Below are 10,750 nucleotides of genomic sequence, written 5' to 3' on the forward strand. Positions count from 1 at the left end.
TACAAACATGTTGGCTCTATCATAGCCATGCTTCAGCATGATCTTTACCATTGTAGCTGCTTTTCATTATAGTGTATACACCTGTACACATATATAACATATATGTACCAAAATTATCAAGGGTGACAAGTAATTTTAAATCTCTTTGTTCAGGTTGGTACCCACAAACTATTTTTAAAAAGCTTGAATTACACAATGTTCTGAGAATCTTTTGAACATTAAATGCGCAACACTTCCTTAGTATGAGACTTTTTTTTGCCAAGGTTTGACTAAGGCTGTGTGATGCTTCGGGTGCTGATTTGATTTGGAGGAGATTCGGCCCGATTCGGTGGCTGAATCTCCAAATTCAAATAGAATAAGGGGACCAAAGAAAGGTCTGAATGGATTTGAAGCTCTCCAAATCAATTCGGAAAAGATTCAGAGAGCTTTGACAATTTGGGCAGTCCCCAGGTTCTGCAGCAGGGAGCTGAAGCCAGACTTGGAGCTGGTAAGTAGTGGGCCTGCCAGGCCCCTATCCCCCAGCTCACTCCCCCAGCCCCACCATGGCTGCCCTGCCCACCCCAGCTCCTGTTACTTTACAAAAAGTCCTCAATCACCAGGTGCTGCCAGGCAGGGGGGGCAATCCCTCCTGCCCCCCACTGCCCTACACGGCATGGGAGCCTTTGCCACAAGCCCCCTGACCCCCTTCACTCCTCCAGCCCCTGCCCATGGCTGCTCCGCCCGCCCCAGCTATGGCCCTTTAAGAATAAAAAAAATAAACCCCACCCTCCCCCCAGGCTCACCGACTCCTGCAGAGGCCTCGGGGCTTCAGGGGGCTCATGTAGAGCCACCCACGCAGTGCAAGGTAGTCGGGATTGCCCCCACTGGGCAGGAACCGGTGAGTTCGGGTTTTTGTTTTTGTTTTTCTTAAAGGGCCAGAGCTGGGCAGGCTGGCCAGCCACCAGGGGGGTGGGACAGTGGGAAGGGAGGTTGGGGGTTTGTGCAGAGCCCCCCACACAGTGCGGGGCAGAAGGGGACAGTGGGGATCGCCTCCTGGCAGGCAGCAGTCACTGAGTCGGGGCTTTTTTTTTCAAAGAGCCGGAGCAGGGGCCAGGTGGGGCAGCCATTGCTGGGGCTGGGAGAGCAGGCAGGGGGTGGGCCTGGCTGATTCAGAGATTCAGAGATTTAGCAGCAGCTGAATCTCCAAATCGGATTCGGCCGAACTGATTTGGGACAGTGAGTCGAATCACCGAATTGAATCACTGCTCCCCGAATTGGCCAAATCTGAAGTGAATACTAGCCACTTCACACAGGCCTAGGTTTGACCATTTGGCCTGAAATGTCTGTGTTGAATGTCTGCCAAAGACTGATTTTTTTTTGGAAAGCTTCAACTAAAACAGAAAAATGTGTTGGTTCACATTTAGAAAATTCAGCTAATGTTTTCTCTCAGAAGTTCTTAGGCCCTCGTGCTTCGAGGCAGGAAAATGTAAGGTTGTCTTTCTATTTATCTGATCTCAATACTTTGAAAAAAATGCAGCTTGCATATGCTCAGGAAAGAATCGCTGTATGTTCTGGAGTCTATTCTCACTAGGAAGGCTTTGTTCTCCCAGCTTCTACATCTTAACTGGGCAGTACTTGCATCACAATTTCTCTGTCAGTAGCGCCTCCTCCTGCCAGGGGTTATCACTGTGATGAACATCAGAACTGAAAACCATCTCACTTGCATTCTCAGGAGCTCCCTGCTGGATCTTGAACATGTACCTTGAAGATCCCTGACTGAATGCAGGAGAGATGAGGTGGGGTGGAAATGTAGAAGAGGAAAAAAATGAGCTAGGAACTGAGAAATGGTGTACGTGAAAACAAGGATTGGGAGTGATCAGGGAGATTGGAACTGGGACCCAGTTGGTGACTATGTGGAAGGATAGATTGAATAAGGAGCTAGGTGAGAAGACTAGGGGAAACATAGGGGAAGGTTGGGGGCTGGAAGCTGTGGTGGAAGATGGAGATTGGATGGGGAGCTAAACATGAAGGGAGGATGGAAGACAGAGTGGCTGGCAAGCACTGGGGTGGGGGGCGGGGAGGGAGGGGAGAGGAGAGGGCAGGGTGCAAGAAGAGACTGGTGTGAACAGCCTGGAAAGAGAAACTGGAGCTGGAACAAGAGCTTCTGATGGGGAGGGGTCTGGGAAAAATATACTAGGGCTGATTAGATAAGAAAAGGGGCTGAGATGAGCAGCCTAGAGAGTGAAGACTGAGTGAAAATATACTAGGACCACAACGTTAATTGACAGCTGAGATGAGGAGAGAAAGGGAGGAAGACTCAGATGATGGAGCAGAAAAGGACAGGGGGAGGCTTATGGAGAGTTCTGGTAAAAGGAGTGAAGGATCCCTAAAGTCTCATCATTTCTCTGCTGGCAGCAGAAATGTGAAAGCCATTGGCAAAGTGGGTTTTTAATTCCCATCTATTGCTGGTTGATAGAGATGGAGAACTTACTACCGATAGCACTACTCCACTAGCTCATACGTCAGAGGGAGGTCTGTGTGGTGCCTCTAATGGTTCATGCTATAATTTCAGCACGTCAGAGCAGACTTGATTAATTTGCATATGGTAACTATTACACTCCAGCCAGCCTCTGTCTTATGTATCAGTGTCCTTGCACTTCAAAATGGCGGCAGGGATGCTTGAACTAAAGCTTGTTCTATGTGCTTTAGTTCAATTACTCCTGCCATCATTTTGAAGTGTGGGGATGCTGATACACAAGACACCGTGGCACTTTAAAACATCTCTTGGAGCCACACTAATTAAATCGCCCCCTCCCACCCGCAGAGTACATGTAAAAATTCCTCTGGTGTTGAAAAAATGATGTCTCAAACTGGGAGCACAAAATAAGCAAAAAATTTTTAATACAATAATCTATGTGCCAGATAAAATGGGAAAAACCAACCCCTGCACCCTTTTACAGGGAATTTTGTGACACTTAGTTCATTAAAGTTCGTAAAGCACTCCAGTGCCATGGTCACGACCACCACAATAGCCTATCTTCTGCGCAGGTTTGGAGTAGTATACAGGAACTAAGGCCTGGGGCCACACTCAACAATGAAGACAAACCAAAGTATTGAATAGTTGCTTTTAAATAAGCCCGTCCCATCCAGAAACACCCCCCAAAACCAGGATAGATAAGTAAAATTGAGTCCTAATGTATTAAGGACATGGGAGTTGTACAGTAACCTTAAATCTGGTTGATTTTGCAACTTTAATAATCTCCTTTTGATTTAGATTTGTGTGTGCAAATGCACTCCCTCTATTTTTACCTATCTCCTTCCCAGCACACACACACACACACGAAATGAGAGCAAGACCCTCACCCTTCTCCCCAAACAAGGGCTAGGGAACAATTAATCCCAATGTCAGCAGTGGGTTTTTCCAAAAATACATAAGGGACCTGAAAGGAAGGACTGTGTTGTTCTGTACTCCTGAAGACATATGCAGAAGCATTCAGCTTGCAAAGACCCTCTGGGAACTGGAAGCAGAGCTGAGTCCTTCTGGGCAAGTAGATAATAGAGGTGTGGAAAAACAGTGGATCAAAATCTTGAGGTGGTGCTCACTCTTCCTAAGAGGGGAAGTTTTCTGCTGTAGAGAGCGTATTTATTATGCAGCACGGGGCCTGCCCTGGAGGCAAGCGGGGTCCTTAGCAGCTGCCAAGCAAACAACAGACAAGGGTAGTCACCCTTTCTGCCCCACTGTATCTACGTTCCTGAGGACCTTTGCATTCCTACCATAAGCTGGACCTAAACTAGGCTTACCATATTTCCGGGTTTTCTGAGACATGTTCTCTTTTTGGCTCCCCCATCTCCATTTGGATGTTTTTTAAAAAGATCAACAGATGTCCAAGGTTTTGCTTTGCTCAGAATCCAAGTTTTTCCTGGCACTTCCTGGTTTGCCCTAGCAAGAAGCTGCTTGGGGCTTGGGGGAATGGAGGCAGGGAGCATCACGTGCGTCTGCATGCACACATGCACATGGCTGGCATGCAGCCTGGAGGGATGGTGGAAGCAGCCCTGGCAGCTGCATGCAGATGCACCTATGGGGGCAGGGGTTAGATGGTCAGGACTTGGGGATAGTCGGGGGGCAGGAGTGTGTGGAGAGGATGGGTGTGTAAGGGCGGGTGCCTGCTGATGCTAGGGGAAGGTATCCGGACACTGGGGCTGCAGCAGAGCAGAGGAGGTGGGGGAGGCACCTGCCCCTTCAGTGGGGAGAAGGGGTGGGGGGGGCCTTTGGGGGCAGCAGGGAGTTGTGCGGCCCAGCTGGCAGACCTGGGGCTGGTGCTCTTGCGGGGAGACGCTGGGAGACGCTGCAGGGCTGGGGGAGCAAGGGGATGTGGATCAGGAGTGAGGGGCACCAGGAGGGCTGGGGGTGGGTGGCTGGGCTGTGGCTAGGGAGGGGACTGGTATATCACGGTCCCCACCCCAATCATATTACCCCTCCCTCCCCCTACAGGTGTCTTCTTTTTTGAAATTGGAAATATGGTAACCCTAGGCTAAATGCCAGTCTAGTAAAGCACATTCTGTTTATATTGGAAGAAAGGAGCTATAGAATTATAAATGTCCTCCCCCCATCCCACTTCAAAGTTTTGTGTGAGGGTGTCTGCCTAAATTTTTGTTTCAAAACTTTGTTCACCAGGATGTGAATTTCTAGGTGTTTTTACCTAGGAGGGGCCATAGCTCTTATTCCTTGTTTCAAGTGTGCTATGGGTACTGATAAACTTGGGACCCTGTGTATACTGCATCAAGCCAACCACATGTTGTAGAACATCTCACCTTTCTCCTGATTCCTGCATCATGCCCATGTGCTAAATGGTGCAGGACACTGAAATTTCTACAGCAGTACAAGGTTCAACTAAATTAAAAAATCATGGCTTATACTGAATTAAATATGAAAATGAAAATACAATCAGTACAGCATCTCGTATTATTCATTTTGGTAATAAATTCAGTACAAACCTCCATTTTTGTCACATTTTTTATCTATTTACAAATTTTCTATTGAGAAGCTATAAACTGTGCAGAAGGAGGTGTCAGGTGAAAGATGAATGTGCTAATTGGTGCCAAGGGCTGGTGCCTCAGTCTCCCACTCTTAATTATGCTACTGCTGCTTAGATGACCAGTAGTCAAGTGGTTAGGCACTTTAACTAAGATGCTTTCATAACGTGATTTTTTTTTTAAACAGATAATAATCTCTGCAATGAAAAAACAGGCCAAAACCACTTGCAAATTTGTGTTGAACCTATTAAATAGTTTTGGTCAACAATTTTGGAATCATTTTGAAAATATTAAAATATTGCAACTTTTTATTTTGAAAAAATCATTTTGTTTAAAAATGTTTCTAAATTGCATCAACAAAAGGGATAGTTAAACCAAAAAAAAAAGGGGGAGGGGAAGAGGGGATTTTTCCTTTTAAATCACTGGAAATGTCTGTGGTTTCCCCAATATAAAAACTTTGGGTTGTTATTTTATGTCCCTAAAGCAGGCAAAAATTCCAGTTTCAGCTGGAGCTGGACCATATTTTTTGAAGTAGCCACTGAACAAACATTTCCTTTTTTTGCTTATCCCTTTGATTAGGCTCCAAAGTTGCACTCCTGGGAGGTTAACAAGGGAAAACCCACAACTCTCTTATTGCTGTTGGTTTAGACATCTGCCGTATAAGGCCAAGAGCACGGCATTGCTTACAGAACCAGATTTGCTCCTCTTCTGTCAGCCGGAAAGAGACAAGGAGAACCTGTGATTGTCCCCCACTAGGGCAATTCTCAACCTGCAGCTGGATTCCAGCCCCTTTGCCCTGCTCAGGTGGCGCAAAGGAGTGAGAATGATGGCAAATCTCTTGACAATCACAGGGTCTAGGAACAGTATGATTTATAAATGAACAGTGCTGAGGAGGAGCTGCATCAAAAGGGCTGGCTCTTTAGTCAAGGAGTGGGCCAGTAAATCGTTCAGTGCATTATTATTTCACTGTTGGAATTTTGGAGTCAAATCCTCGCTGGCTCCCTATGAGTTTGGTTATCTCCCTGACTCTGGACGGGCATGTTGCTTAAATAAGGCCTACATGACTTGGCTTCTCTTCTGCAGCAGTGGGCATTTGTCCACATCATAAATCTACTGCAGATCATGTCACAATCCAGCACAATACACAGCGGAGGTTTTACAGCAGCATAGTTGGTGAGTGGAATTGCTGGGTATTTTGCAGGTCAGGAATGAGGAGTATTCGGCTGAACTTTGCAGGAAAGCTCCTGTCAGCATCCTGCCTTGCTGTGACCAGTGGGATCTGCCCCTCACCCCCAGGAACGTTAAGTTCACCCACCAAATTGAGGAGAAAATTAGAGAAACAGTGAAGGGCCCAGTGGGAAGAGCTCCATCCAGAGTATTTGTTCTGCTTTAAGAGTGAAAATGTACAAAGCTGGTCTGGAACAGCTCCCAGGTCAATTGGCATTTCTCAAATGGACCCCAGTGCTAGATTAAACCACTCCTGGAGACTCTCCAAGTGCTTCCATTTGCTCTGGAAAAATCATATGTAGTCTGTAAATAAAGTTTACTGCTTTGGCCTTCATGTAGAGCCCCGGAAGGAACGTGTGCGGCCCAATACACTGACAGGAGGGCGTCACAGCCAGGCCTGGGGTGTTCCCTACCTCCAAATTAAAATATCCCAGCGAACACAGCAGTAAAGCAGCTGAATTGTCCTGTTGCAGACATAGGCAGGACTATTAAGTACTGCGTGCAAAAAGAAAAAAAGAAAAAAGAGCAACACAGAAACACAGATGCCCAGATGTCCCTAACTAGGGAAAATCCTCCTGGAGCTGGGCATCTGGATTTCACAGCTACTGAAACACCAGCAGTCACCACCATATGCTGAACAGAAAACATGAGCCTGTTCCACACCTCCAGTGACAGGAGAATGCAGTGGCAGATTGGAGAAACTCAGCAGGATTCAGGGGAAATTCCTAACACGCTCAGCATGAGAAATTCTCTTGCAAAGACAAAAGCTGCATCTGCAGTAAGAACAGGCCCTTTCCCCCACTTGCTCCATGCATTCTCCCACCTGCGTGAGCTGGATGTTTTCCTGGTAGGTCGAGCAAGTCTTGTTCTGCACGGTGACACTGATCTGTGCTTGTGACACCAGACTGGCTGCAGCTTTACGTTTCCAGTGCGTTTCTAAGGTCTTCTGACAAGATCCATTTTACTTCTGTGCTGTGCCAAGCAGGTAGCAATGTGCAGCTGAATGCATTTGCAAAATTGCTGTTATTTGTAGGCCTGATGTTATGCTTGTGTGGGTGCATTAAGGGAACTGTAAAAAGGGCAAGACTGAGACAGCAGGAGAGGTTCCCTGGAAAGTAAGTGAAGGCGATTAGTACAGGAGGCCATATGATCATATGTTCCCATTCAATTTTCTTCCTTAGACAATATCACCATTTCTCTAGAAGTCAGCTTCAGTGAGTGTCTGTACCCGATGCCTTTTAAAAGTGCCTTTTAAGGGCACTTTGCTTGTATTTTTTCTGGTTTCTAAGATATCTCCCCTCCTCCCCCCCCTTCTTTTTGAATAGGGTTAATTACAGCTGGTACAGCCTTTTTTTACAAGCCAGTTCTGCTTACAGTTTGGAGGGGCTCAGAAACCTGCACAAAACAATTCACGGTTAAAAAGTGGAAAAGACAAAATAGCTGCCAACCTCTGCACTACTCTAAATAAAAACAAAACCATTTCCTCTCCAAAAGTACAAGCTGAGAAGGCAAGTGTCATACTGTAACATGCAGACAGAAAAAAGAAATGGAGATCAAATTTCTTTGAAATAGATAGGTGCTCTATACCCCTAAATCTATATGTAGGCACTTGGATCAAAATTCCTGAGGAATGCCAGGCACTTAAGTGACTTATTTTCAAAATCATTGAGCACGTCACACTCCCATTAACATAAAATAGAAGCTCTGACCACCCCACCCCTCTTGAAAATCCCTTCATCCTGCCAAAAAGGACAGTTAGTTCCTGGAAAAGGCTCCCAAGCCTGAACAGAGGGTGCAACTCCACAAGCGCACATGTGCAGGGGTGCACATTTCCCATGAGACAAATAGCAGGGGCACATATTTGTGCTGCTGCTATTTGTCCCCAGGCATGCCCTTGCCTGCGGCAAAGGGTCTTGGGTGTGGTAGGGAAGGCTGGAGCTGGTACCTGTGCTGGTCCCAGTAGCCTACCTGGTGTCCTGGGGGCCTCCCAGGGCAGCAGCAGCCCTGAGACAGTTGCTTTCAACCTCTCCAAGTGTGGCTGTGACCAGCCAGGCTTCAGTTTTGGGGTTTTTTTGACACCAGGATCCCCCAGTGTTAAAACCCATACCATGCCGCAAATTAGCAGAGTGGTGCATGGATGTACATGCATCTTCCTTGGTTTGCTCCAAGTCTCCTGGAAGCCCACAAACGAACCATCTAAAGGATGGGCCTGGGGAATGTGTGCGACTATTCTGCTCAATCTCTGCTTTTTCTTCCATTGACTTCTGAACAAATGCTACTGATTAAGTGGACAGGGATGCCTTGGACCCTCGAAATGGTACTTTATATGGAACAATAAACTAATCATATATCTTACTTCAAAACTTTCTGGGTGAGCCTCAGAGTATCCAAAGTGTTCAAACACTATTGTAATACCCCAGTCATCATTCGGAGTATGAGAAGAGTCCACCATACTTTATGAGAAACTGTTTAATCCATGCAGCAACCTATCAGTGGTGCTGAGGACAAGAGATGTGTTGTTATTAGTATAAACTTCTAAATGTAGAGCATATCATCTTGCAAGCAGATATATCACAGGGGCCTGCAGCTGCTGAGGCATTATCTTTCTTGCTTCCAAACACTCAATATTTTGTGAACTACCTCCCCTCAGGTTTGTATTATTCTTCCCTGGATACACTGTCTGATTTGATATCAAAGAAGGATCTGTTTACACTGTCAGCATCTGTAAGGATCACTCTACTGAGAAAAGTTATGTGCATCTAAGTATACTGCTTAGTAAACCCAAGCATGCATGTTCAAGAGACATTCAAGCCCTTTCTTCACCATAAATGCTTCCCTTGGCCAAGTGATGAGCAGTCTAGGCAGTTTAGGGAATTTTCTTTTTGTGTTAGTAAAGGCTGAACTGCTGTAAATAGGGTACAACTTGTGTCCCACCGTACTGGAAGATTCTGATGCACCACGGTGAGAACTAGCTGCCGGTCTTCAGCCTCCCTCTGGAAAGACTTATCTTGCATTTGCAGAACAAGAAAACCTCATGCTGATCTTTGCCTTGAAGAGCAAATACACAGGTCCTTGTGCTTTTGTATTTCTTAGTCCTCACCCACCATGGGGTCATGGTGAAATTTTCAGGCTGAAAAACCCACTACACCAATTCTGCTAGTGCAGTGTAGTCCTACACTGGGCAGGAAACTGATAACCCGCAGACTGTTTGAGGTACTGGCCTGCCCAAAATGGAATAATCTATTCTGGCCACATCATATTAATTATCCCTTCTGTGTTAACACTGGGTTTTAGATTGCCTTGAATTAGAAATTCTTGTTATGCCAGAAACAAGATTTTCCCTGATGCCTAACATGTCCATGCTATGCATCAGGATTCCTCAGTGGTTGGGTTGCTTTCTGCACACAACGTTGGCAAAAATTGAAAAAAGCTGATTGCCAATTAGTTAATTGGCAGCTTATTTTGGACTGAGGCTTGGCACAAAATCCTGTCTTAAGGTTGGTTCCTTTGAAGCATAATCTTCACCAGTTTGCCCAGCACATGTTTTCTTAAGCATGTGGCCTGGAGGGCTCTTTACACCAGTATAAAACAAGTTTCCTGGCTCCAATGTTCTCTGTAATGTCAATGGTTTTCCTTTTCCTCATGTTCATAACACATCCTGTTAACTTTTTCCAGCACTCTGGATGAAGATATCTGGCTTTGTTCCTTGTCTAGCCTACTATTCCTATCAATGTCTCCATGGGGGCAGTATCCCTCACTATTCAGGTGAGAGCAATTTTCTGGACAGTTCACTCTCCTTGTGGTGTGCTCTGTGGTAGATCTAGGTTTTACAAAGAGGTTTAGCTACCAATAATCAGGCATATACAACCACATGCTTCCCACAAAGGAGAACACCAGTGTGCCAATTTTGCTTTTAGCACAGAAAACAATGGTAATCCTCACACTTTTTCTTCTGGTAGGCTTATCAGCTACCCTGGCCATCTCCCAGTACCACATGCTTTGTGTTCACTCTCCTCCACACTCCCTGATCCTCATCTGGACAAGCCTGTGACCCCAAGCATGCGCCTATCTCCTAGCTGCACACAGCTGCCCTTTGGTTCCTAGCACACTGTTTGTGCTTGCTACCTTCTAGGAGGCTCCTTGTGAAATTCTGACTCCCAGCTGGCTGAGGATCAACAGTCTGTCCCACCAAATCCTTGATTCCTTATTTCACTCCTGCCTTTCCTGAATACAGGGTCCTGATGGTCAACAGGTACCCAAATGGCAGTAGAACACGTTCTTCCAAGAAACTCTTGCAACGACTTCCAGAGTCATGCAGTAGCTGGCCGGGTGTTGTTGTGTTCATCTCCTCAAACTACCTGTAGTGTGTGTGAAGTCATTCAATGGGCTCAACAGAACAGTCACCAATACTTCTTCTTCCTAGGTTTGTTTTAATCACCTCCAGTGAGGAAGAACTGGGAACAGGAAAGTCAGTGCTCCCTGCCTGGAGCGCTCCAAAGCTGGAGCAACA

This window comes from Crocodylus siamensis, chromosome 3 (assembly GCF_052110815.1).
Source record: "Crocodylus siamensis isolate JL-2025a chromosome 3, ASM5211081v1, whole genome shotgun sequence".
Taxonomy (NCBI): domain Eukaryota; kingdom Metazoa; phylum Chordata; order Crocodylia; family Crocodylidae; genus Crocodylus; species Crocodylus siamensis.